Here is a 25,612-nt window from a genome sequence, read left to right as displayed (position 1 = left end):
AGTTCAGGCATCCTAATCAAATGAGAAGCCCACAGGAAGTTATTCTAATTTGAATGAGGTTTTAATTTATTCCAAAAGTCACATGCTTCAAATCTATAAGCTTCTATTTTTCCTAGTGGCCACTCCAGGGATTTCTTTCTACTGGTTCCAAAATGTCATCATAAATGAAATGATTATAATGTAGGGTCATTTAAAGGTTGGTTTGTTTCTGTACACACCACACCCACCCACCCCCCCCCCCCCCACACACACAGAGTTTCTGCTCTGCTAATCCTATGCTCTGGAATCAGTACACCCAGCTTCACCTCTGACTCCTCCAAGTTTGCATCACGAATTTCCCTCACCTGCTAGCTCATCTATTAAGTGGGACAGAAGCCAACTTAGAAGTGCCCCTTTTCACACGGTGACCAGCCACTGCCATTGGCTCTACCGTCTTCGTAGGTGGGGATAAACATACTTGCCTTTTATCTACAGAAGTCATGGCAAGGGTCAAATGCGATAAACACTCAGTTTAAGTATCAAATTTCTGCGGTTAGGGAGACCAGAAACCTAGATAAGGAAACATCATTAAAACGAGGGTAGAAAATTATCTACTGAAGCAGAAAATCTCTGGCAAAAGTTCAAGGATTAGAAGTGACTATAGAGCACGGGGCCAAGAAAAAGAACTTTGATTCGGGCAGATTTGATTTAGAGTCATGACTACACTGCTAATTAGCTGTGTGATCTTGGACCTGTCACTTGACCTCTGTGATTCTGTTTCTTTATTGGTAGAATCAGGACAACAGCACCTTGCTCACAGGAGAGTCCCACAGATTCCGAACACTGAGCTTCTGACACAGAGCCCAAGACTAAAAGTGGCTCAGTCTTTTACACACTCTAACACATTCTCTTGATAACCAGTATGTAACTAAAGATAGGGCCTTGTCCCCTTTGCCATGCAAAAGAAGATTTGTTCAAATATCAGAATTTCTCTTAGCTTTACTTTCTTCATAAAATGAGGTTTCTGTGATAACACCATATATAACCTCAATGTCAAGGATAAAATGTAGGTACTATTTTTAATTATTTCCAGTGTTATCCTAAAATTTCCAAATACTTTGGTATAGTTTAGTAATAATTGCCACAGTTTAGTAGTCAACAGCATGATTGCGTGTTGCCCAGATGACTTACTTCCCCGGCTGCTGGAAACGATGTTGCCCTTAGCTGTCCACTTTCTCTGGGAATTTTCCCTGGCTGGAGCGAGCCACCTTCCAGGGCCAGCCAGCCTCCCCTGACTGGCTGGAATGGAGTTACACAGGCCAGGCCTTCTGTCCCAACTCCATACACTCTCAGGGGCCCTCCCGGCTTCAGAGCTCCTCATGGGCCACTGAGGCCTTTGGCAAGCCTGCATCAGAGCCCAACTACTTCTGCCCACCTCTGCTTCCCTGCCTTCTTTCCACAGGGGTTGATCTCAAGAGAACTCTCTAACCAACTTCCTACACAGACTTTGTTTCCAGGGGACCTGATGTGCAACATTACAGTCCAGAGAAACCATCTGCCAAATCTCAGTGTGCTTTAAAGGTTTCTTCCTTTTTTAAAAAAATTTAAATTCAATCAGCCAACATATATAGTACATCATTAGTTTCAGATGTAGTGTACAAAAATGTATCAGTTGCCTATAACACCCAGTGCTCATCACATCACGTGACCTCCTTAATGCCCATCGCCCCATCCCTCCTCCTCCCCTCCCCTCCAGCAAGCCTCAGTTTGTTCCCTAGAGCTAAGAGTCTCTCATGGCTTGTCTCCCTCTCTGATGACTTCCCATTCAGTCCCCCCCCCCACCTATGATCGTCTGCACTGTTTCTTATATTTCACATAGGAGTGAAACCATATGATAATTGTCTTTCTCGGAGTGATTTTACTCGCTCAGCAGAATACCCTCCAGTATCAACCACTTCAATCTAAATAGTAGGTATTCATCTTTTCTGATGGCTGAGTAATAACCCATTGGACATAAATACTACATCTTCTTTATGCACTCATTTGTCAATGGACATCTCAGATCCTTCCACAGTTTGGTGATCATGGACATTGCTGCTATGAAGACTGGGGTGCAGGTGCCCCTTCAGATCATTATATTGGTATCTTTGGGGTAAACACCTAGTACTGCAATTGCTAGGTCATAGGACAGCGGTCTTTTTAACTTCCTAAGGAATCTCCATACTGTTTTCCAGGGTGGCTGTTCCACCTGGCATTCCCACCAACAGTGTAAGAGGGTTCCCCTTTCTCCACATCCTCACCAACATCTATTGTTTCCTGTCTTGTTAATGTTAGCCATTCTGACTGGTGTGAGGTGGTATCTCATGGTGGCTTTGTATTTCTCTGATGCCAAGTGATGTTGAATATTTTTTCATGTATCTGTTGGCTCTTTGTCTTTGTCTTTGCAGAAGTGTCTGTTCATGTCTTCTGCCCATTTCTTGACTAAATTATTTGTTCTTTAGGTGTTGAATTCAATAAGTTCTTTATAGATCTTGGATACTAGCCCTTTATCTGTCATTTGCAAATATCTTCTCTCATTCCACAGGTTGACTTTTATTTTTGTTGACTGTTTCCTCTGCCTTGCAGAAGCTTTTTATCTTGGTGAAGTCCCAATAGTTCATTTTTGCTTTTGTTTCACTCACCTTTGGAGGCATGTCTAGCAAGAAGCTGCTGCGGCTGAAGTTGAAGAGGTTGCTGCCTGTGTTCTCCTCTAGGATTTCAACAGATTTCGGTCTCACATTTAGGTCTTTCATCCATTTTGAGTTTATCTTTGTGTGTGGTGTAAGAGAATGGTCCAGTTTCATTCTTCTGCATGTGGCTGTCCAGTTTTCCCAGAATCATTTATTGAAGAGACTGTCCTTTTTCCACTGGATATCCTTTCCTGCTTTGTTGAAGATTAGTTGACCATAGAGTTGAGGGTCCATATCTGGGCTCTCTACTGTTACATTGATCTGTGTGTCTATTTTTATACTAGTACCATACCATCTGGATGATTACAGCTTTGTAATAGAGCTTGAAGTCTATCATCCTTTCTTTTATTAATGCAACGTATCACTTGATTGATTTGCAAATGTTGAAGTACCCTTGCAGGTCAGGAATAAATCTTACTGGTCATGGTGAAGAATCCTTTTAATGTACTGTTTGATCCTATTGCCTAGGATCTTGTTGAGTATTTTGGCACCCATGCTCATCAGGGATATTGGCCTGCACCTCTTTTTGATGGGGTCTTTGCCTGGTCTTGGCCTCATGGAATGAGTCTGGAAGTTTTCCTTCTGTTTCTATTTTTTTTTTTAAGATTATTTATTTATTTATTTATTTGACAGAGAGAGATCACAAGTAGGCAGAGAGGCAGGCAGAGAGAGAGAGAGGGAAGCAGGCTCCCTGCTGAGCAGAGAGCCCGATGCGGGACTCGATCCCAGGACCCTGAGATAATGACCTGAGCCGAAGGCAGCGGCTTAATCCCCTGAGCCACCCAGGTGCCCTTCTGTTTCTATTTTTTGAAACAACTTCAGTAGGATAGATATTACTTCTTCTTTGGAAGTTTGATAGAATTCCCCTGGGAAGCCATCTGGCCCTGGACTTCTGTGTTTTGGAAGGTTTTTGATTACTGCTTCAATTTTGTTACCAGCTACAGGTCTGTTCAGGTTGTCTATTTCTTCCTGTTTCAGTCTTGGTAGTTTATAAGCTTCTAGGAAGACACCCATTTCTTCCAGGTTGCTTAATTTGTTGGCATATAGTTGCTGGTAATAACTTCTAACAATTGTTTCTATTTCCTTGGTGTTAGTTGTGATTTCTCCTGCTTCATTCATGATTTTATTAATTTGAGTCCTTTCTCTTCTCTTTTCGTTAAGTCTGGTCAGAGGTTTATTGGTCTTATTAATTCTAATACTGTTTTGCTTTATGGGATCATTGATTTCTCAAAGCCTCCCCTCATGGTCTATTAGTTGTTCTTCTCTCTTTTCCTCAGCTTCCTTCCTTTCCATCACCTTTTCTTCTATGTCACTGACTCTTCTGACTCCTTTACTCTACCTGTTAGAGCATCCAATTTAGACTGCCTCTCAGTTAAAGCATTTTTAATTTTGGCCTGGTTAGATTTTATTTGTGCTCTGAGAGATTCTCTAGTGTCTTTTACACTTTTTTCAAGCCCAGCTGATGCTTTTATAATTGTTATCCTGAATTCCAGCTCTGACATTTTACTTACATCCATATCAATCAGATCTGTGGCAGAGAATTTACCGATGGTCCTTTCCTTTCTTATAAATTCCCCCTTCCCCCTTCTAGTCATTTTGCCCAGAGAAGAATGGATGAATTAGAGGAAAAAATAAAAAATATCAACCATGACCCAAGCAAAATACATACTAGGCAAATCTGCAGAGGTCAGAAACAAACAAACAAAAGAGAATAAAAAGAGAACATAATCTCCCAGGTGGACAAAACAGGGTGCTCCACTTGGTCCTGGGTGTATTTTGGTCTGTTTGTTAGAAGACACTAAAGCCCCAAATTTTAAAGAAAGCAAAGCTTATATACATATGAAATATATATATATACACTATATATATTTATATATATATCAAGTATATATATAGAAATATATACATACACTATATATTTATATATATACCATATATTTATATATATATTTATATATATACTTTGTATATATAGTATATATTTATATACAAAGTATATATATAAATATATATATATACACACACACACAAAAATACACACACAAAAATAAAATTGCATACAGTGAAAGGAAGCCAAAAATGAAGAATATAGCTATAAAATGCAAATTAAAACTGAAAGTTAAAAAAAAGACTTAAAAACAAAAGTTCTAAAATAAGAAACTATTTTAAAAAAGAACTATTTGAAAAGGAAAGAAAGAATAAATGAAATTTTAAACTGAAAGACAAAGGAATCATGAGAAAACTCTCAAATTCACTATTTATCCCAGTGCTAGAGTTTTGCAGTTCTGTGAGCTACTAACATTGTTGTAGCTCTCAATTCATTACCTGTAAGGTATACAATATGCAGGATGTGCCCTGGCTTTTTTTTTTTTTTTTTTTAATTAGTTACAGAGTAAGCTCTGCCTTGATCAGATCTGGTAGGGAGATATTATCACAACTTGAGTGCTCAAGGGCAGCAGTAGAAAAACTAGGAAGGAAGACGTTAAGTTTCAAATGAAACACGAACAGAATTTTGAAGAGCCCATGGCTTGACAGTAAACGATCTCCGTCAGTGGAGATCTCTTACATCTACCTCATCGAATAGCATGGTCAAGAACTTCTGCTCTGGCTTAAGGAGGTCCCGAGATCTTCAGGGCTGTGTGCGGTACAATGGCCCATCGCTTGCTTTCACGGTAGCTACTGTGTATTGGCTCTGCAAGGCAGGCGGCAGGGAAACCTAGTGGGAGTCAATAAACAGAGCAGATAGGACTCGAAAAACACCTCACCAACAAATAGCTTCCACGATAATGTGACATTTTTATAGTCACATTTTTAAATCATAACAGCGCTTGAATGGTATGCATTATAGTATTTCAATTTAGTCATTTATCTAAAAATGAGTTTTATCTTGGCTCGTAAATAAACAGTGACATTCCAGAAATTTGAAAAGCTTGGCTTCACCTTCTGCTACAAAGCTCATTTTACAATTACAGAAACACATGCCCTTTTGTGCCATGTTGCTTAATCTTTGATTTATGGCTCCTATCTTCATGCTAACCTCTTTCTGTAAACTACACAGAGTTTGTACAAGCTCAGCTATTTCATTCTTAGTTCTAATCTTCATGGGTTATTTTCTCCCTAGTGGCGATGTCTCTCTACTAAATAGGTCAAAATAGGGAAAATATTCAAATAGGGGAAAGTATTCACTCTTTCAGTTCACCATATACTGTTTAGTGTCTTAGCATGTTCTTAGAGTCTGAAATAGGTAATGAATTTCCCTAGAAGCCTGGGATGGCTCTACCAGAAAGGACTTCTCTTCTGTCTCGAGCTCCTCTCAACGCTTGCTTCCATGTGCCTTGTGGCAAAGCCCCAATGGCTGCCTGCTGTCTCTCCTTTCTGTGATTCATTTTGACCAGGCTCCCCAAGCCAGTAAGCTAGGGAGAAGAAAATTCAAATGGTGCCTCAGAATGGTTTCTCCTCCAGTACCATCCTTCTGTCTTTCAGTGGCAGACACTTGGGTATTGACGGAATCACTCCCAACTTTTCCCATAGTCTCTGCGCAGCTCTAGGTTTGGTCACACACCTCGGGGACCCTGGAGAAGTCTTTTACAGCAGTGCAGTGAATTTGAAGGAAATCTGGCTCTGACTCAAGGTCCAAGATGGTAAGTGTAGGTTCTTATGTCTTTCTTCACCTGTGTCCAAACAGGACATGCTTGGCGGGTATACTTCAGGTGCTCTGGGCTTGTTGTTAATGACTTATTTCATTACAGATGGATTTTCTTCTGTTTTTCCTTGTTCCTGTCATTGTTTGGAAAGTGGCAAGAAATGTACTTTTCCTCCAGGATTTTTAAATAGAAGTCTTTACAAAAAGGTTTGTAAAAACATCAGAAGATACTGATGATCTGATACCAAATGAAAAGATGCGGGGTACAAAGTCATACACCCAAGAAGACATGTAATTATGCTATCAAATACATGACAGGCTCACACACCAAAATCTGAAATCACTGCCTTAGAGTTGGGGAGTGATTTAAAAGTCTTCCACTGATACTTCCTATTTTCCCAGTTTTATGTTCTCATAAACACAAACAAGCATCCTAATGTACTCAGCAAACAGTATTTACAAAAACACATTTACGTGGCCACACAACCTGCCTAAGGCTCTCTCCCAAGCACAGGCTTACAACGCTGCATTTATTCATTCAACAAATATTTATTCAATTTTTGCTGTGGGCCAGCCACTCTACCAGCTTTGGGGAATAGAGCAGTGCACGAAGGCAAATCTTCCACATGTAGGCTTACATTCAGGTGGGGGATGGCAGACGATAGAAAAGCAAATAAACGTAGGATAGACTGGGTAAATAATAAGAAAGAAAAAAATAACACAAGGTAAAGGTACAGATAATAACAGAAAATTGAGGGAAGATGCTGCACGTATGGACTTGAACTATCAAAGAAACTAGGGAAAGCAAAAAAGCAGTCAGAAGGACCTCACTATGGGAGGGCTACTTCAAGGGATTATCATTCATTCATTCATTCATTCATTCATTCATTGTTCTGTTCATTATCATTAGGCAGTCATTCATTAAAGCAACAAATATTTTCTGATTTCCCTGGCTTCTCCCTCTCCCTCTCCCTCTCTCTCTCTCAAACACATCAATAAAATATTTTTTTAAAACCCGTAAGGTGAACCACAAATGCAGTAAATGCTCCCTTTCCCACGACTGCTAACAACTAAGTTTGTACCCAGAGGTAAACCCAGACTTCAGTGAGGGCCCACCACACCCCACTGTGCCACAGTGGCACACACTTTTTTCTTCTCCTTTCATTGTTACAATGCCCCAACAGAGGTGCTGCCACTTTAGAGGTCAAGAATTGGACCCGATACCTACAGCTGACATGTCTGAGCAAGAATTCAGACCAGGCCCTCTGACTCCAGGGTCCATGCTTTTGACCATTACTCTGCCTACAATCCCTAAGCTAGGATCCCTAAGCTGCCCCAAGTTTCGTTTTTGATTGAAAAAATTCCTAGTGATATAACAGACTCCCACACCTACCTGAACAATTTTGAACTTAATTTAATAACTTTATACATAAAGTTTTAAATATCTATTTTTAAAAGCCATCCCATAATACTCTCTTACACCATGTCTGCTTTGGACTTGGTTTCCTCTCCGGATGCTGCCAGGCAGCCTGCTTCTGCACCTGCATCAGAGAGTTGCTGCTCTAGTCCTAATAAGCTTGCTACACCAAGGTTAATAAGATTCCTAAGTTAAATAAAGTTCCACAGTAAATTCTAAGGAACACGTGCTGGGCTCTCCACCCATCACTCACCCACCCACCCATCCATCCATTCAGCATCTCTAAGAATCACTAAAATTCTCTCCACTTAACTTCTATTGGTTCAACACCAGTAAAGTTCTCTTTTAAATTCTCAGTTGCTAAAATACTACCCTGAGTTGGGGCACCTGGGTGGCTCAGTGGGTTAAAGCCTCTCCCTTCAGCTCAGGTCATGATCCCAGGGTCCTGGGATCGAGCCCCACATTGGGCTCTCTGCTCAGTGGGGAGCCTGCTCCCCGCCCTCCGCCTGCCTCTCTGCCTACTTGTGATCTGTCTGTCAAATAATAAATAAAATCTTTAAAATACTACCCCAAGTTGACTCCCTGTAACAAATCTCTTACCCAGCCACACTTTTCTGCCATGTTCCCTTTCAAAACAGACCTTGACATTGTTTTGCCCCTTTAAAGGAGATAATATATGTAAGTAAATTAACCCTTTGCCTGATCTATAATAAACAAACACTCTTATTTTTGCTACAACTACATGCCAGACATGAAGGTAAGCGCTGGGAATATGGCAGAGATGGAGACATGGAGCTTGGCATTGAGGCCAAAGGGTTAAAAAAAATAAATAATCTATCACCACACAGTTGTGGAAACACCTCACTGCAATATGGGTGGAGGCAGATGTCAAGGGAAATGAGTTTGTAAGGCAAGAAGTCTGGGAAGAGAAACAGGACAATTCCCAGGAGACTACTAGACTGGAAATTACAGCGATCTAAGTCACTGACTAAGTCTGGAGAGGGGTGGGGGATTGGCCAGGGGACCCATGAGGCTGGACAGGTGTGCAGGGCCAATCATGAGGGCTTGTGTGTGATGCTAAGGATTTTTTATTTTATCCATAGGTGATGAAAACCTACTACAAATATACTGGTACGATCACTGACACAATTTTAGAAAGATCAACTTGGTAATAGTGTGGAAACTAATCAGAAAGGGTAGGGTTCGGTTGAGAGGTTGCTATGGTAATCAAAGGGGAAAAATGATGACACCTTGAAAAAAGATACGAGAAATGTGGATGGAAAACAGCCGATGATGCTGAGAATAACTGAACAAACAAGGCAAGACTTACTGAGTAAGAGGATGCTGGGAGATACTAGGGGGGGCGGTTTAAAAGAACAGAGTATTATAGATAATTTCCTCGAAAGCTGGGGCTAGTCACTAAATTAAGAAATGGAAGACGAGCCAAGATTTTGAGGGAAAGGTTGAATTTGCTTTGGGGGGTGTAAACTATGAGAGTTAATAAAACCACAATGCATATGATCAGAAGACAAAGAGAATCCCTAGCCTGGTGCTAGAGAGAAAAACCTGGAAGTCACCAACACAGGTGATAGTATATACCTTGAGAGTAGATGACACAGGAATCTATGTAGGATTATTTATGAGCATCACTTACTGAAAAAGAAACATAAGCCCCCTTTTGTCCACAGTGGGAAACAGATGAAGATTTGGCTCTGGTCATCCCTTTGACATTTTCTCCTGCCTCTCCACACCTCTAACTTGCTGTGAAGTCACATCAAAATACTTTGAACTTCACAAGCCTATGAGACCCCATCTCCTTCCCCTAAATTTTCTGCCTGGTGAACACCCATTTGGCCTTGAGCTCTAAATCAAAGGTCACTTTGCCTGGGAAGCCCTGAACCACCTGCTTCCCCATCTCGGGTGGCGTTCACAGCTCCCCTCTCCTCCCAGCACAGAACATGCTCACACTTCTCCTCTGGACATACAAGTCTTTCTCCTCCACGAGGCAGAAAGTTCATAGAGGGAAAGACTGCGTCTACAGAAGGAAAGGTATCGAAGCATGTTTACAGAGCGACTGCATAAAGTAATGTGTCTTCCATCTGTGAACACCAGTTACTTGGCTTTAAAGAACTCATGACTACTTCTGTTTGGCGAGCGGCCACAGAAGGTTCTTGGGTACAGTAACATGATATTTTTGGTACAATCGACTAAGAATTTAATTTTTTTCCCACGTGACTAGTACTCATGTCAACACAACTGATGTGGTGACAACAGTGTAATCATTTAGAATAATGATTGCTGTGAATATACTGGTTCCTCTCAGTGAAAACCCCACTGTACTTAACTCGAAGCAAAAAGAAAAATAGCGAAAGACGGAAACCAAGTGCAAGTAATGGGCTGAAATAAAGCAATGGGAAGCTTCATTAGGATCAACAGAGATCATGATGGCACTTTAATATAATATCTCATCCAGAAAGGACAGTTTAAAGACAATAAATATACAGATGATAGATAGAATTAGGAAACTTCCTATTTGCTAAGTGCCCGATAGACGAGAAACATATTCTTCATAATGAAAGAAGGCAGGGAGCCTGCCTAGGTTTGACTTTAAACGTGAAAGGATAAAAAGAGATACAAATGTTCAAATGACAATCATTCCTTCCAGAAGCATCAGCAATTCTGGCAAGGGGAGATGTGTTTTCCCTACTCAGCTCCTGGAACAAAAAGGGACAATATATAAATCCTTATTTGGATTGACCTCAAAAGGCCTTTCAAATTGCTATGCCTCCCCTGACTCTCCTTAATTGTAAAAACGAGACCCTTCTGAAATGCACTCTCTGTAGTTTGAGAACATTTGCACAATTTTTCCCAAGCCACTGAAAGATACATCCATCCAGTCTGAAATTTCAACAACTAGGACAAATTCATCACCAAATGTTAAGAAGTCACAGAAAGCTCTATATTCAAGCTGGTCCCTTCTCTTCAGGGACTCCATTAAGTTTTCATCCTTGACCAACAGTTTCATCAGCATACTATACGTTACAGACAAGAAGACTCTAAATATCACAGTGACCTATTTGATGGGCTTCAAGAATGAGAACTCAAAGACAGAAGTCAGAAAAACATGTAGGTGCAGGAAATCTACTACACGAGCATCACAATGCTGGTATCCTATTCAACTCTGACCATACAGGGGCATGTCTACCCCCCGAGAGCCTAGAAGAAATCCAGTCCTGACGAGCATCTGCCTTATGAAGCTGAAGGAATGGACACATCCATCATTCAGCCCAATCATTATTACATGGCCCCAAATAGGGTGTGCTGCATGAAGCAGACCCCATTATCCCAAGCAGGTGATGTTTTAAGTGACTTTGGAAGTTGTTACTTTCCTTTTCAGACATATAGTGACTATGTAGCCTGTGCAGTGAAACAAAGTCAGAAATCTTTAATTTAATTGACTTTTCAGCTCTGCCACTTGCTGACCTTAGTTAGCCCTTGATCTCTCTCTGTTTCGCAGTTCCCATTTTTAACCTTTGCAACATGAGAGTTGTTTTCTTCTCACCTTTTAAAGATTTTAACACAATACAGTGATAATTATTATGATAAACCCAATACTCTGTAGAAAACAGAAACAAAAACAAAAACCTAATGATGATAGTAATATGAGACCCTTGTTGAGTACTTACTATGAGCCCATCATTGTTTTAAATTCTACCTGTATCATGTCATTCTCACAATGACCTCTGAGACAGGTCATCACATGGGTCAGGTTCCCAAAAGCGAACAGGTGACACTCACAAATGCAGTTCAAGGGTAGTTTAATAACGAGATCATGCACAAAGGCGTGGGCAGGGTTTGTAGTAACTCCAAGAGATGTCGCAGTGAGCGAGTGAGTCAAAAGGACAGTGGTCACCAGCATAAAGCGTCTGCAGGAGGACAGTTACCAGAATTTAGAAGGCAGCCTGATAGAGTTGGCTTCCTGCCAAGAGCCATTGCCTACGGAAGCAAGAGGTAACCTGGTAAGGAGGGAATCCAAGAAGTCAAGAGCTCAAACTCTCTTCCAACCTGCTTGCTCAGGTCCTGATGCTGCCTCCTACTGGCCAGGCCCAACCAAAAGCCAGAGAACAAAGGAACCTGCTGATTTAGTTTCAAAATCTTAGCATACAGAGCAGGTGGAGAAAGGAAGAGCGTGAACCCAATTACTCACTATTCCCATTTATCCCAAGCATCCAAAAATTACCCTAAATAAGTGAGGTAATTAAAGAGTATCTGTTAGTAAGAGAAGAAATAATGTCAAAACGTCAGGAGGTTCAGTAAGTATGTGAAAACGCAGTGTCTAAGAGATGGAGCCAAGCCTTGCTCCAAGGTGAAAGTTCAAGCTCTTAACCAGAATGATCTTCTGCCCCCCTCCACCATCTCTACCCCACACCATGTATAAGCATGTTGTCTGGTGTCTGGGGAGACAGAATGACTGTAAATAATGACCACCCCCAAGAAGCTTGTAATGTGTGCGAGTTTTTCCTCATCTGTCCATCTCATTATTGTCAAATCCCCAAATTCCTTTCTTGAAAGAAAAGTTCTATAAGAGCATGTCTCTCACCACTTACAATTCCGTCACCAATTCCGACTAGGGGCCGAGCAGTGAAACCTCCCATCACATGGCATTCTGCCCCCTTGTCTGATAGGATCCTGCCTCAGAAGGATGTTCTGAGAATATACGACACAGGTGACATGGCGGCATCTTTTGAGAAGACAAGTCCTTAACCTCTATTTACTGCAACAGAGTAAGCCTTAGGTCTTGTAATATTAATACATTTATTTTCAAGACATGCAGAAGGATTCATGCATTCAGCCGGTATACACCGGTCACAGAGTACGTACTTGAGACTGTGCTAGTTACTTGCCCAGACTGAGAAAACAGTTCTTACCAGAATCAACAACCGCTTTCTGCAGTGATGAGTCAACAATTACCCAGAGGGAAGTTAAAAGGGTGGACATTACCAACAGAGGTCATGGGCGCACATGTGGGAGAGCAGTCATGACTCTGCCTGGCCCCTCACCCCCCAGGGGCAGCACCATCCTTTACTTCTCCCCACGTTGTTCAGAGTTTGGACGCAGGTTAAAACGCTGTAATAAGGGGTGCCTGGGTGGCTCAGTGGGTTAAAGCCTCTTTGGCTCAGGTCATGATCCCAGGGTCCTGGGATTGAGTTCCTAATCGGGCTCCCTGATCGGCAGGAAACCTGCTCCACCCCCCCACCCCCCCCCACCCCACAACCCTCCCATCCCACCTGCCTCTCTGCCAACTTGTGATCTGTCTGTCAAATAAAAAAAAACAAAAACAAAAAACAAAAAACAAAAACGCTGTAATAAATATCCTAACCCTGATGTCGTTCCTAGGGACAATCAAGTATCCTACTATTTTTCCATCTCTCAGGAAGGGCCTCTGGTTTGAAATACCAGCTCCAAAGAGAAGAGGCTGCCTTGAACAGATCAAATAGTGATTTGTCCCTGTGGGTTGTTTTTTTTGTTTTTTCTTGAGGTGTTTTGAGCTTGAGGAGGCCACTCTTTGCTGCCTGATCCTATCTGAAATAGCACAGAGAGATCTTTCGTCCTTTCAGGGACAAGTCAAGTGACTCCCTTTCATGCTATGCAAGCTAAAGCTTTGCATTTTTAAAAACTATTGTACAGTGTGTCATGCAGCGAGGTTTGCCAAAGGGAGGGAAAAGAGAACAGAAAGAATAGCAGAGTTGATTTCCTACACGCAAGTTTTAATGATTCTGGAAAACCATCAACCTGTCTCAAATTTCTGCATTAATTTCACAGTTTCCCGCAAATGGCAAGGATGCAAAACCATCAATTAGCCTCATGGTAATTATATTTTAAAGAGCAATTCTTTCTCTTGGTAATTCTAACAAATGGACAAATGCAGTTCCTTAAAAACCCAAACACTTGATGATGTTTATTTCATCTAAGAGCTCACAGTAAAATCACCCTTTCAAAGATCTCCCAAATGTTTACTCAGGTGCACACACCTGTGCTTTCTGCGGCCAACAAAAGCTCTTCGTGTGCAGGAGTTCTGCTGCATGACATGCGTTTACATATATCATGAGACAGAAAGTGAGAAGAAACCATCAAGTCTTTGCTGCGAGAAGCCCACACCCCTCTACTTACCAAATCAGTCTGTAACTTACAAAGAGCTCTGCTATTTCCTAGCAACATGAGTAAACATTGTGCTATATCCAGCTCCCAAGATTTGTAACCATGTTAATCTGTGAGTACTCAATTTAATTAAAGATTAGACTTTTAAATTGTATTTTTAGTGCACAACAGTACTGCTAAATTATGATGATCAGCAGTTAAGGGTGCTTATGTCTGCAGAACTCGGGGAATGAAAATGAATCATTTATTTCCATCTTGATATGACTGCTCTTCTCTAAGGCGCTCTTCTCCAAGTTCACGGGCCTTGGAGTTCATTGGAATTCGATGGTTAAAACACAGCTTGGAGACCTCATTTATGAAAATTCCTTTAAACCTTTCACCGCTTTGACAGATCCAGTCCAAGCTCAGTGAGCCAATTCAAAAGTAGCTCTCAGCCTTTTTATAGGTTTTCAATTACACCAACACAGCACAGCAGAGCCGTCATGTTGGACCAAGTGTGTTACGGTCACAGAGAGACACGAGTTCTTTGCTGAGAGACGCAGATGAAAGCAGCATTCTTCAAACTGCCGCCAACAGATGTAAAGCTTTGTCTGTCTCAAACCATCCTTGACTTATTAAAGAAAGGATCTTCCAATTACTTAAACATGGCTAGCATTCAGTTTTCTACCATATGATGTCTATGATGTAGGCTATGATTTTTTTTTAACTTTTTAGAATGTACTTTGCAAAAATACTGGCAAGCTACCTTATCTCCGAACTGTTTCAAACGGTTTAGGTGAGGAACTGTTCAGTTTCTGAAGTTCATTCATCCCTGTCCCACGCCCTCATGGTGTGTGACAGCAGGACTGACTTTTCCCCACGGGCCCTCCGAGACACGAAAACCCCCAAGCAGGCTCATGAGCTTTGCAGGTGGACACTGGTCATCAATGGTAAAATGGAGGTTATGCCTAATTCTGTTTTCTATTTCAAATCACTCTTCAATTGGGCCTGAAGTAACTATACTCTTCTCTTAGACAAGAATCTCTTAAAATATTTATAGGACTTCGTAGATCAAACACAGTATTTTCTTCCATTTTCAAACTTTGCATTTATTTGAATATGTGGTTAGTATGGCTTTATGGGAGTGCCAATCTGTGAGACTTGGCTGTATGAATTATTTCAAGTGACATTTACCATTATGGGTAAAGTGGACCAATGGGCACATGCCCATTAGTGGGTTGGAAGCACTCACAAAATTTATAAGCTGTATGTGCAAATGCTAATTTACTCCGGATATCACTCTCCAGTTCTCCCCGGGGAGGCGTGATGACTCCCAAACCACTGGAAACAGAGAAAGATCTCATGAGGATGACTCCTACAGCTCCGTGACACAGCAATTCCTTCCCTGCATATTGAATGTTCTGGATATCAGCTGGCCTTGTTTGTGTTAGTTAGGTCAATCCCATTCATTTGGGTTTGTCGTTGCTGTTGTTATCCTGTTAAATAAGACCAGTAAGCTTTAACATATGGGGCTGTGTGTAAGTTGTCCTAGTGCTCAGTGTTAAGAGTTCATGAAGCCTGAAGCTGAAGGAGACATGAAGGAACTCAGAACAATTCTAGGCTGGGAATGCCTTTTCACCGGTAGAGGCTTCCTATCCATTTAGTCCGACTCAAATGCAGTTCTGTGGCACTGGACAGAGCCAGGCAGTGACAGGCAAAGAGAGGTCATGTGAGGCAAGTCCCCATCCCACCACACGCGTGCACGCACACACACACACACACACACACGCACACACGCACCAATCCCTGCAGTTACTGGGGGTAACAAACGTTTCCTCATCTGTTAATGAGTTCCCAATGTACCAGAGGCCAACTGTGGGCCTCCCACACACTGCATTCCTCACCAGGGGGAGGAAGATGACAGATGCCTCCCTGACCTCGAGAGCCCACGTTCTAGGGCACAGTCCACCACGTCCAACAGAGGCAACAGCAGAGGTTCAAGCTGATTGCGAAGGGAACCCAAGCCTCCTTAGAGCCCAAGCCTGGAGTCCGCCATGGGAGCCACAAGCCACATGCGGCTCCTGAGTAGCACAAGTGGGCCTAGGGTCTGGGTTAAAAATAAAATACACGCCAAATTTCAGAAAATATGGAAAATAAGAACAAAAGCTATCTGGTTAATCTTTTTTTATATTACATGTGGAAATGCTCATATTGGGGATATATCGGGTTAAGTAAAATCTATTGTTAAAATTAATTCCACCTGTTTCCTCTTACTTTTCTTTATGTGCTAACTAGAAAATTTGCAATTACCTAAGTGGCTCACATTCATGGGTCTATTATTGCTATCCGCCAGTTCTCTGGTGTAAGGAGCCGTAAGGCAACACTTGGGGAAAGAACGTGGGAGGCTGGCTCAGGGGCCGGGGGAGGGGGGGCACAGGTGGGCGAGCAGGGAGGAGGAACTGCATAGAAAAGAGCCCCCAGGGGCACGTCTCAAGGGCTGCAAAGACGGAGCAGAGGCTGGTACTGTTTGCTTCCCGAGCAGGGCACGCCTGCCAGATTCATGTGCAGCAGGGAGACCACAACACAAAGGCCAAAGCGACAATCATCACATCACAAATAAACTAGAAGCAGCCTGTGGTTTACAGGGAGCTGTGCTCTGCTGGGGACCAGACCAACTAGCCAGCCCCGTGTCTCTACCCGGTCTGGCTGGTCATTTGGTCACTCTGCCTGTTCTTCCGCAAAGAGGTGGCTGAGATGCACTGGGGCGCCTGGGTCCCCGTGACTCTATTAAAGTCTCTGCAAATCAGGACTCTTGACATTCCAGGGGACAGAGAAAGTGCTAGAGAAGGAGACACATTTGTGCCGAGAGTTGTAAAGCCGCAAAGAATGGAAACTGGAGTAGAATCAATCCTTTTCACTTCCTTTTTCCTATAACACCACACTTTATTTCCTTGTTCACCTCCTTCCCAGCGAGATATAGACTTGATGGAAATGCCATGAGCTCGGGAACCACATCTGTGAGCTCACTCCGGCTCTGAGAGGTGCCCAGCATACAGCGGGCTCAAAACAACTGTCTGGGAAGGGGTTCCTATGGAGATCTGCAGCCAGCTTTGCTGCAGGGGACCTGGGCGGTTAAGGTTGCCAGGTGTGTAAACTGCCCTCAGGAATGAGCAAAGCGCTCACGTTGGCAGGGTCCAGCAGCTGCAATATATGTCCCAGACGCGGGTGTGAGCTGTCCTCACGGGGGAAGGAGGAGAGGCACTGAGACCTGCCCAGCCCTTGTCAGGTCCTGCGGGGAGACATTCCCAGCAGCTCCCCCAGCAGACGCAGCGTGTGACGTGTGACCCACTTCCCAAAGGGACGCTGAAGGGTGAGGGGAGTCACCCTAACGGAGGCTTGGAATTTCCGGGGCACCGGTGTCACTCACGCTCAGCATAGTAAGAGGAACAAGTGAGCACAGAGGCAATGCAGGTGTAGGTCCTGCGTTCCATCCCACTCCCACCCCTTGCTGGCTGGGAGACCATGTTCCTCCCTTACCTTCGCTCCCCACCCCTTCCAATGGGGATCCAAATCCGCATCTTAGAGGAGTGCTTTGCTGCTCTGCACACTTCTCCCAAAGGACGGGCACTGGGTAAACACTGGAAAAACAGTGACCTGCAGGGGGTGATCAACATAGGACAATGGCTATTACTATCTTTTTCTGGATTAGAGCTTCACAACAAGGTTTCCAACCTGGAGTCTACGGAGCCATAGCAAATCCACAAGCAGAAGCCCATGAGCTTAGTGGTGTGGGGGCACATTTATCTCCTCTGGAGAGAGTACCCGTAACTGTCATCAGAACCTCAACAGGCTTGGGCTGCCTGGATGACTCTGCAGGTCAAATGTCTGCCTTTGGCTCAGATCATGATCTTGGGGTCCCGGAACGAGGCCTGATATTGGGCTCCTTGCTCAGCAAGGAGTCTGCTTCTCCCTCCCCCTCCGCTGCTCCCCCTGCTTGTGCTCTCTTGCTGTCTGTCAAATAAATACATAAAATCTTTTAAAAAAAAGCCCCTCAGACATCGGGCGTTAGAAGAACCACAAGAAAATGACAGGAAATTTCTGAGAGAGATATTCCTCTTCATTTCCACTGTAGTACCAGAGTCCTTACTACTTTAAATACATCTGTTTCCATAGTCTTTTCAACATATTCAAAGGCCAAGGGAGGCAAGTGGCATGTTTTATTCTTAGGAGGTGGTCCCCTCAGGTAAGAGCAGTAACACCAAAAATCCTAATGGGTGAATTGGAAGAGCCCAATCATAGCTTGACTCTCCTCCTCAACTACCCAGAGTGTCTGACAGCTGGACAAGCACCAGAAGGACCCAAGGGGCAAGCAAGCCTCTCCAACCCTGTAAATCTTAGTTTCCTCCTATGCAGAAAAAGGATGGATCATGGTAATACCTTCTTCCTAGGGCTGCTGTGAGAATTAATAAGAAAATAATTGGAAGTCATCTGTTAAGCACCCAATGCAGAGTAAGTGCCTCATAAATATTAACTATTAAATAACCTCGTTTATGGCGGGGGCGGGGGAGGATGGGGGGTGGGAAACATTCCTCATCCGCTCTCTGAGCCATACATTCTAGCTTTGAGACTGACTTTGGGCCACTGATGTTTTTCAGCCTCTTCCTTGAAGTAGCTGTTAGCAACCAAGCAGGCAACAAGCACGCCAAGGAGCTGGGGAAACAGCTGAAAAGTGTCCAAGCAGCAATTTCAAAGAGAACCTGCTTTCAGAGCCAACACTGTGAGACGCAAATTTAAGAGTCGAGTTAAAGGAAATAGAGTGAACCTTGAAAATCACCGAGATGAATGACTCAGTGCCGAGTTTTGACTCATTCCTCTGCAGTTTCTTGATCACCTTTGCTGTGAGGAGCCCCTGGCTAGGTACAGGGGTACACAAAGACCAGAAACCACCATGCAGCTGTCACTGTGAGCGCTCTGGGAGAGTCAGTCACAGATCCCAGCATTTGAAACAAGGTTTCAAAGTCAACTATGATGCAGGGCTGGGCAGGACCGAGTGTTCAGCAAAGGCTTCTTGCAAGAGCAACACTTGGGTTGAGTGTGGAAGGAGGGGTGGATGTTCAAGGTCAAGTAAGGTCACGAAAGGGGAAACAACAGTCCATAGAGACAAAAGCACAGGCCAATACATGAAAATGAGAGAAGATGGAGCATTTGGGGACCTTGGAGTTGCATAGTTCAGCACAGCATGGGGATAATGGGGGAAGCTGGAAGAAGCCTTGCGGAGCACTTCTCTCCTACTCACTCACTTAGGCAGTTACCTGAAACTCAAGTTCATGTCTTTGTTCTTTAGAAAGAGCACTGGGGCCATGGTGGGGAGGACAGAGTTGAAGTGGATAGACTGGGTATGGCATTTTCAGAGGGGGATTGTGCAGGGTGAAATGGAGGCTCTAACTCTAAACTAATGGGGAAAGAATAAGGTGGAGACAGAGCAGGAAGTCCTGGTGACTGACAAGGTGGAGGTCGCATTAGGATCATTCCCAGGTTCAGGGCTTGGGGGCAGAGTGAGATGCGTCCGCCAGGGAAAACAGATGCAAGAGAAGATACCTGCCCCTTTGCTTGCATGGTGTCCCCTTTCTCTGCTTTTCTGTATTTTCTTTTTAAGAACAACACTTTTCCTGCTCTCAGCCCGTTGGATTTAGGAGGGTTTTGCTGATCACCCTCCTGTGCAGCTCCTGCACTCCCCATCTCCCGCCTCCCCACGCAGACTGCCCTTCCTGTTCCCCTAGGCTCCAGGCCCGGGCATGTTATCAAGGACAAGCCAGGTCACATGTTCCAAACCTCTGGCCACAGTAGCTGGTTCAGGCAAGGGCATGTGCCCAGTAATTCGAGTTAATCCCAAATTACTCTCTTTTCCTGCAGGGGTTAAGCTTGAAGCTGCTGTTGACCATCTCACCACCACGAAGAAGAGGGGAAATGAGAACTGGATTCTTCCTGAACTTTTCCCATACAGGAGCCAACATATACCCCTTCCTGCCTAACCAGGTATAAACTGGGCTTCTATGACTTGTGGCCAAGAGCCGCCGATAAAGATAAGAAGTAAAGAAAACCGTGTCTCAAAAAGGAAAGGCTAGGTCTGTTGAGTGGTGGATTATAAAACCTCTGTTACTGAGACAATAGCACCTTGAAACATTTGAATCTACAGAAGACATTTAGGGATTTTATAGCAAATTCTACTGTGACTAATGAAAAGTCAAACCAGACTGCTTCAGAAAATGTTACTGTACCAGATCATGGCACATTCACTCATTAAATTAACATTTATGGAATATCTTCAGGGTTCTTAGACTTGTTCAAGAGCAGCAATAAAAGTGGTGTGCTTGGATCTGAGCGGGTCCATCCGCGGCCTTCCATAACGAGCAGCTGTGTGCGCCGTTCAGACTAATTGTGTGACGCCAGAGCGGCCAGGTGGTTCTGTCTGGCCCGCAGCTGCACTTGATGCGGACGAGGCCACCTGAATTTCAGACTGGCCATCAGTAAAGCCAGGCTGGTAAAGCCACACCTTCACTGAGCCCTTAGGTGAAAAAGTGTTGAACACGTTTTGAATTCCTCTCCCCTCTAATAAAACAACCGCTGATTTTTATGGAGGAGTCTGGAGGACGCGCGATGTTGGGCCTTCTTTCTTTACTCTCTTTCCATGCAAAGCCCCCGGCACTAGCATGGGTTTAACTCTTTCCTATGAATGCACCTGCAGAGCTCTAGGTAAGTAGGTCTCAACTGTCAGCTCCTACCCTGTGGGCTTCTCGGGTTGCTAGGTCCAAATAAATCTGCAAGGGTTCATTTCTGCTGGGCTTGTGTTGGTTCTGCGCCCCTGGGTCCAGTTTCACTTCTGACAGCACTGCGACCCTGTCCTCCTACTGAATCCCCACTGGGTGCTGTCTTATGGGGCTGTCAGGTAACGTGCCCAGCTAAGCAGTGTGCGTGCCATTCAGTCTGGGCCAAAGGTTTCTCTTTTTCTCTCTCTTTTAAGATTTTATTTATTTATTTGAAAGAAACAGAGAACAAGGGGAGGGGCAGAGAGAAGAGGAGAGGCTGTGCTGAGCGCAGAGCCCGACCCAGGGCTCCATCTCACAACTCTGAGATCATGATGGGAGCCGAAACCCAGAGTCAGATGCCCAACTGACTGAACCCAGGCACCCCCAAAGGTTTTCTCTTTGCGGGTATGCTAAGTCCACGGGCAGACCTCCAGCTGTGCTTTGCAGTAAAAGAACTCGAGTTCTTACAACCCCGACCCCACGGTGATTCTCTTTCCATCCCGAAAGTGGCTCTTCTGACTTCCCTTTGACCTCTGAGGTATTCTCCAGGTTGCCTTTGGTTTCTTTTGCTTTACTCTAGAGAAACTCAAGTCTATACAATTCACTGCAACTTAAGCACTAAGCCACAGCTAACTTTATACATACTCTGCAGTTTATGAAGTCCTTTCACATTCAATTTATCTCTTTTAATCAATCCTTCTGGAACTGAATTTTTCTTCTCCCTCCAAATAAATCACTTACTGATTTCTCTGTTTCTCACGATGGCACATTCGTCCCTTCAGTCACTTAAGCTTTTTGTAAATTTCAGAATGATTTGGACTAGAGGCTTTCAGTTATGTCCTATCATCAGCAGTCACCTAAACCTAAACTATGGGACCCCCACCCAGAGCAATCCCCTCCTTTCCGTTGTCTCTGCCTCCTCCTTTGCCAGAGCCTTCCTCACCTCCCGACAATGGTCTCCTAACTCTGCCACCAGCCTACTGTCTCCCAACCAACCTGATGTCCCTGGCAGAAGGTTGTGACTCGAATTTTCTATCACTACATTATTCCTCACCTACCCAAGGTTTATAGAACAAAGACTACAAGACAGTGATGTACAGTTCATTTCGTAACCTAAATTCTGGCTGGCTCACTAATCTCTCATGACTTACAGTAGACTCTTCCTTAGTAGAAAACATATGCCAAAATGATTGTTCAAACATGCAATAAATTGGGGGGGGGGGGGCTGCAATTTTGTGTGTGTGTGTGTGTGTGTGTGTGTGGCTGTATCTCATTATAAGTGGCATCTTTCTATACTCCTTAAATGCAAGGTGACCTTGTGATTTGATCTGACCCATGGGAGAGCAACAAATAGGATATAGGCAGAGGCTTCACACTTGCTCTTTTGCTGCTCTTGGTACAGGGTTTATTATGTGAAGACGCCCAGTCTCGTCAGCTCAAGAACAGGAGGTACATGCCTTGGTCACCTGTTAATCTGGCTAACAGCATGGTAACTGCCAGATGTAACCGAAGCCATCCCATCATCCTGCCAGCAGCCCACCTACCAGCAGAATATGCCCGTCAAGTTCAGTAGAAGAACCACCCAGCTGAGCTCAGCCCAAACCACAGACCACAGAATCATGAGCTTCAGTAGCTGCTTTAAGCAACTGCATTTTGGGGTGATTGGTTAGGCAGCAAACCCTAAGTGATAACACATGTGAGCTGATTTGGTCATTTTCTCCCCAGAACTCCTTTCCAATTACTATTTAGCATCTTGGGTGCTCGACCATCAGGTATCTTTTGTGGGTCCTATTTCCTCCCTTCTAAATGCCTTGTGAAGAGATTGTGCACTTCATATTTTTATATGCCACACATGCATGACATGAATACACTGCAACTGTTTAGGAATCAATTAGTGCTTGCCCAAGGCCTAGCCATCAGTCTCATCAATTCATAGTCATCATTTCAACATATAACTTGATCATTGACTTTAAAACTTAAAAGAGAGTGAAGATGCAAACTATAAATGAAATCTGGTTATCTCATCCATGTGAAATGCAAAATCATCCCAAGTACAAATCCTACAAGTAACTGATTTACTGATTCATTTTCAATAAATTACTCCTTGTAACTAAACCTGCTTTTCATTCAAAGGCACCCAAGGAAACAAATACATAAGGGTAAAAGTTTCACAGGAGCAATTGTTAGATTTTCACCAGGATATTATTGTTCTCCCAAGACACAGATTTCTCCTATGTGGTTTGCAACTGTAACCTGACAGACTGCCAAAAATAAGGGTTCTATTCTAAGAGTGTCACTGATTCTCTTGTTGCTGGTTCAATTAGATTTTTGCATTTAAAAGAGAATTTCCCTTGTGTTTCTTATAATGGTGCACCTGCTCCTTGGGAGATTTCCTCTTCTGACAAGCAATGCCTTAAATCTGGCAAGAAAAACAGCTCCAGGCTTTCTCTGATAATATCAAAGATCATTTGTTTGTATTAGATGTTTGTGTGGGTTTCCCTCCTCTTAAGAGCAGTAAAGTACTACTATAGCTCCTTCCAAAACAACGGCGCACACAAAGTTTCTTGGCCTCTGTTCCACATTTCCACAGACACCTGCACCAAGTGCCTGGAATTAGTAAAGCTGTGACATAATACAGAGAGAGATTCATCTACGCTAGTCGCTTCCTTTCGGACATCAACACATGATAAATGTCAAATCAATAAACGCAGCCTCACTTCACATCTACTGTCTTGTAACCCTTCTTCATGAAATTCTTTGGATGGAGAAAATGAAGTTTACATTCAAAGTTATATCCCTTATTTTGTTCTATTTTATTTTTGAGATGTCCAAAAGATCCTTAAGAGAAGTACCACCTTCTTTCTGATTCTAGACCTGGGAACTCCTACATATTGGGCTATGGGTAATCTCCAGTTAGAACTGCCTTTGGGAGAGACTTCCCTGATTGACAGCAAAATGTCACACCTTCTTCAAACAGTTTTAAGAACCCCTTAAAGCTCCTTCCACTCGAACCACTGACCACGCTGAGCCTAAATTAACTTGGAGCTGCATGAGGAGTAGCCAATAGACATCTTCTCCCAGATGCGAACACATTAGCATACTGCTTCCCTAGACCTTGTTCTCTCTGCCTTTTAAAATTTCAATATGTACAAATGAAATACAGATTTCAATCCATTCCCAATGGGGATGTCTGCTCCGTAATAAGAGAAATAGGTTTTTGCCTTCTTGCAGATTCAGCAAGGAAAGTGGTGCTTGAAAATTACGTGTTTAGAGTGACACCTTGGAGAACTGACATCCTCTGCACACATGTAATCCTCATAAACCTCCCCAGACAGCCCTTATTTCATTTTGCAAAATGCACCCTGGCCGGACTCCACAGCACGTGGTGTGTGGCGAGACTGTCCTGCCCAGGCTCTCCCTTCCTCTGAGTTCTTCCCTGCCTCCAGGCTCTCTGATGGGCACTTGTCCCTCAGAGTGGAGAGAAGTGAGGAGGCCCAACCACCAGCCAGGGCAAAACCGACACCAAGAGTACTGTTTCCTCAATGAACTTTCCCAAGGAAAGCAAGGTTCCCACAGGAAAAAACAACACGTTCCACCCCCCACACCCCCCTCCTAGCGGTCCATTGAAAACGAGCAACAATGCTGTTGCCTTTTTGTTTCGTAAAGACTTTCTTCGCTGCAAGCAGTAGCGTGTTCCTCAAAGAATGCTAGTATTTCCTGTGGAAACTGTATGGCTGCCAGGAATGGCTCATAATTTTCCCTTCTTTTCTTTTCGTAAAAAATGAAATAAACAAAACGTGGCATTTGACAATAGCCAAAATACCAGTTCACCTCACTTACCACCTGCAGATGAAAGTCATCACCACGAGGGAAGGCCAAGAGAGGCACGTTCCTCACTCGAATCGACGCGAACGCGCCTGGGAAGCAGGACAGCGCCCGGGGCAGGTCTGAGCCCGGGCTGGAGCGGGAGGCAGCCAGGGAGCCCGGGGAATGCGCGTGGGGCTCCCCGGAGCGGCAGCCACCCCAGCCGTCCCCTTCCGCGCTGATTAGTATTGTCATTGGGTACTGCCGCTGTTACTATTACTTGGCCCCTCGCCCTCTGGGCTCTCAGGAGCTGGGGCCCTGCCCATGCCCGCCTCCGACACGAGGTGAGGTGGCAGCGCGGATAACCACCACCCGAAACGGGCAAAGGAAGAGAACAATCCTTTGGCAGCCGAGGCGGGGGCTGTCTCCCCCCTTCCCCAGAGGAAAGCTGCCGCTCGGCAGCCGCCGCCGCCGTTACTATAGAGACCTTCCCCCAAACCCGCTCTGCAGAGGCGCCGCCGCTGCCCGGGCCGCCGGGACTCGCGGCACAAAGGGGGCCCGGGGGCTGTGGGGAGCAGGGGCGACACCCGCCGGGGTCGCCCGGTGCAAACTTGGAAGGGCTCAGCCGCCCGCGCCGCCGCCCCCCGCCTCCCCGCCGCGCCCGCCGCGGACATGGACTCACCGGGGGCGCCCCGCGCGCCGGCGACTCGCGAGCGCGGACCGACTGACGGACGCACGGGTGGACGGCGGCGGCGGCGGCGGGAGCAGGAGCCGCCGCAGCGGGAGCGGGCGGGCGGCAGAGGCGCTGCCGCGGCCCCGCTACGTCACAATGCGGCCGGGCCGCCGGCGCCGCTCCCCCGGCCCCCCAACGAGCGCGCGCGGGGCGGGGGCAGCCCCGGGGCGGCCGGGCGCGGAGCCGACGCGGGGGGACGCGGGGGCGCGGCGCGGGCGCACGGCCGGGGACGGGGGCGCGGCCACACCGCCGGGTCTGCCCCCGCCCCGCGCGCGCCCCTCGCCCCGGGCCGCGAGTCCCGCTCCGCCGGACCGACCGCCACCCCCGCCACCGGCCCGCCCGCGCCTCTCCCGCGCAGCCTCC

At 44.9% G+C, this 25,612-nt stretch overlaps 1 protein-coding gene across 2 annotated transcripts in view; it reads right to left on the bottom strand.

The window, feature by feature from the left end:
• The window catches only part of LOC123937897 (synuclein alpha interacting protein), a 148,025-nt gene extending 122,668 nt beyond the window's left edge, over positions 1-25,357 (bottom strand). For both annotated transcript variants that reach the window (XM_045998703.1, XM_045998705.1), the window contains exon 1: positions 25,199-25,357. The gene's annotated coding sequence lies outside the window, so the exon portion shown is untranslated. The remainder of the gene's footprint in view (positions 1-25,198) is intronic.
• Between the last annotated feature and the right edge of the window lie 255 nt (positions 25,358-25,612).

The sequence above is a fragment of the Meles meles genome, chromosome 3 (assembly GCF_922984935.1).
Source record: "Meles meles chromosome 3, mMelMel3.1 paternal haplotype, whole genome shotgun sequence".
Taxonomy (NCBI): Eukaryota; Metazoa; Chordata; class Mammalia; order Carnivora; family Mustelidae; genus Meles; species Meles meles.
Note: the sequence above shows the minus strand (reverse complement) of the source record. Positions and strands in the feature narration are given on the sequence as shown.